The sequence below is a fragment of the Cicer arietinum genome, chromosome 3 (assembly GCF_000331145.2).
Source record: "Cicer arietinum cultivar CDC Frontier isolate Library 1 chromosome 3, Cicar.CDCFrontier_v2.0, whole genome shotgun sequence".
NCBI lineage: Eukaryota > Viridiplantae > Streptophyta > Magnoliopsida > Fabales > Fabaceae > Cicer > Cicer arietinum.
In genome coordinates, this window is record NC_021162.2 from 54,363,448 (window position 1) to 54,366,997 (window position 3,550).

Genomic DNA, 3,550 nt, shown 5'->3' on the forward strand with positions numbered 1-3,550 from the left:
AAACACATTATATATATATATATATATATATATATATATGTAAGAAATAAATGAATATTACTTACGTGTCGAGCATAGTCTTTATTTCGGGGTGATTGCTGTAATTGTCGTGCACGGGATCCAAATAGTATATAACTTCAGAGACCGCATTGATTGCAAATAGCACCCAATGTGCCCTACAACAACAAAAAATTGGTTAAGCAATTTTGTTTATACACAACTAATAAATTAAATTCTCATCAATTAAAAAAGATAAAATTACGTACCCTGAATTATATGGTGCCAAGAACAATTTATCATTTTCTATATTTCCTAAAAACATATCTACAATGTATTTTTTTACATTGTCTGGATCGAGTTTCCACATCGACATCTTATGCGGAGACAAGAATGAGTATTTATTTGACAATTTCCTCGTGCACACGACCTTCTCGTACAAAAACCTTCAATGAAAATTTTAAACTAGATTAATTACCAATACATTTAATTAATTACCAATAAATGCAATTAAAAGTATTTTTTACCTTATGTACAAGCACATGACAGTAGCACTAAGCTCCTTATGGTTGAGAAGTTCGTATATGTGCTCCTTTTCGAGAAATTCATCATACTCATCTCCAAATATAGCTTTATTCATCGGTATGATGCGCGAATCGTCGTTGTTGTCCATGTTCTGTTTTACTTGGATGTCAAGACACGCCCCGTGTTTAGCAAGGTGTGGCTGACTTATTTTAGGAACATGGGCAACAACGACCGATTTTCCCCGATCCAGTTTTCTTGCTGCAATTTTGGCAGCTTTATTACCCTCCAGCCTTTGTAGTTTGGCAGTCCTATTACCCTCCAATGTTGGAGGTTTGCTGGCTCTTTTTGGCTGTAGGGTGGTTTATTTAATTGGATCTACAAAAATGAGGTTAAATGTTAGTTTATTGAATCTGAAAAAATGACAAACCTTAGGGAATAAATGTGACAAACCTTTTCGGGAGATGTAACTGATTTGTTTCTGGGAATCTTTTTTTCGAGGGCAACAAGGTGGGTGGGCCATGCCATGTAACTACCAATAGCTTCGCCCAATAACTGCATATCTCCATCGTAATAGGTAGTTCAAATATTTGAAAGCGCATGTAATTTACAGCGCTTGTGAAAGAAGCGCTGTAAAATAATACGCGAAAGCGCTTCATTTTACAGCGCTTTTGCGAAAAACGCTGTAAAAGCCTTATAACATTATGCGTAATCGCTATATGACCCTACAACAGCGCTTGTCCAAAAAGCGCTGTAAAAGGCTCCGTTATTTTTAAAATATACTTACAACAGCTCTTGTATTTAGCAAGCGCTGTAAAATGAGCGCTATTAAATGTCATTTTTGGCGTAGTGTCATCACCTCACATACATGTCGCTACTGAAGTTCCATTTTATGATCCACCACCATCTCGTCGAGATCTTCCACGGAACTATAGAGTGTGGTCACACTACCAAATATAAGAGGACCAATGCTGGATTCCTTCTCCAAAAGTCTAGAAATGGTTCCTAAAGGAAATGTTAAGAAGCTAAATAGAACGTCAACGAAGTCCTTCTCTGCTTATGCAAAAATGACTTTGTTTGTGTCTTTGTTCACTAGAAGTTTTAATGTCGCTTCCCCTTCTTTTTGGGTTGTACCAGACAAAGCTGCAGAGAGAAAACGAGAGAAAGAAAAAACAAATTTTCAATTGGTGAGCTTGGAATTTTTTTGAGAATAAAACTGGAAAGATACTATTTCTCTATTTGATTGCAATGTAATGTAAGGTTTGAGGATTCATATTGCGAACTTACTGTATTCAATTTTATTCAGTTAAATTTTTTAGTGGCTTTTGATTGTCAGTTCTTGAAATTAGTAATTATTGGAAAATAAAAAAAAATAAAAAGTAGGTAGGAGTGGAAAGCTTACATTAGGGCTGGACAAAAGATATGGGCCGCTTTATACCGCCCGGCCCGCAACGGGTGAAGTAAACTGGGTCGGTTGGATCGGATCCAGCGGGTCACACGGGTTGAATTAATGGGTTCACTAGGGTAGATTCGGGCGGGTTCGGGTTATGGATTTTGGACCGGCGGTGATCGACCCGCCCGATAACAGCTTATAATAATTATTAATAATTGTTGGGCTGGAAATCCAATTTAATTTGGCCCACTATTATCTCAACCCTAACCCTAATTTCAATCAGTCTCATCTCACAATCCCACCCACAACTCATTCTCTCATCATCATCTTCTCACAAACCCTAGTTCTTGACCCCAGCAAACCCTAATTTCTTCAAGCCTCAACGGCGGCCAACGACGGTCAGTGGCGGCCACATCCACTCCAGGTTATCACTCTATCTCTTATTTCTCAACTCTCTAACCTTTTTCGTTCCAAACATTATAATCTCGTTTTTCACAACTGTCTTTTTTCGTCTTTGTTTTTTTTAAAATATGTTAGTTTTGTCTTTGCTAGTTTCATTTATGTTAGTTTCGTCTTAGTTTCATTTTTGATTGTTAATTTCGTCTTTGTTGTTCTAAACATTTTCCTCTTTGTTAACATTTTCAATCTCGTGTTTAAAAATAGCATTTTTCATCTTTGTTGTTTTAAACATGTTCATCTTTTTCTAATTTATTTTGCATTGTGTTAGGGTTTTTATTTCTTTTTATTATAATTAGGGTTTTGATTTAACTATTGTTTCTGTTTTTGGATTTTCTAGAGTTTGGTTTTTTTGTTTTTGCATGCTAATTTATATATTAGATTTTTCAATTTTCTTAAGTATGATGTGTTAATATATAGTAATCTGCCTCACTTTAACATGTAGTTTGTCTTTTGTTCTACTAATTGTTTGTCCTAATCTTAAATTATTTGCTTTTGTTCTTATGAATATGTTGGGTGAGTTGGTTTTGGTTTGTTTTATTACTGTTAAGGCAAAGAATCCATTATGTCTAATTTTCCACATTAATCCTTACTTTTTAACTTTCTATTATGTTCTTAATATTGTTGTTGTCTTCAATATACATCATGATAACAAATTTTTTAAGTATATTATTTTAATTTATATGGCAGGGTATTTTGTTTTATATGGCAGGGTAAAGTTTTGAAATTGAAATTACTTTTTGCATTGTTAGCCAATAGATTAATCAATTAAGAAAAATCTATTTTCCTTTGAGATTATAAGCTCTAAATAGTTGCTGTTAATTTGTATCAGACTATTTGTTTCTTGTTTTGAGTTGAAGAATGTGTCATATGCATTTTCTTAGTTGTTTTGTTGTATGCTAACCATGATTAGAAAATACAAACATTTTCTGTTAGTTGATACTTTCTGTTTCAATCACTACCTTTAGACATATATTATTTGTAGTATCAAAACTTTACTAATAATGCCATGATTCACTTGGTAATTTTATCATTTATATACTCATGACAATACAATTTGTTATGATTCACTTGGTAATTTTGTTTTATATGGCAGGGTTAGGTTTTGAAATTGTACAAACTATTTTCTTAATTAATTGCCAGAATCTAATTTTTAAATGAATAAATCTCTGAATTTTTATT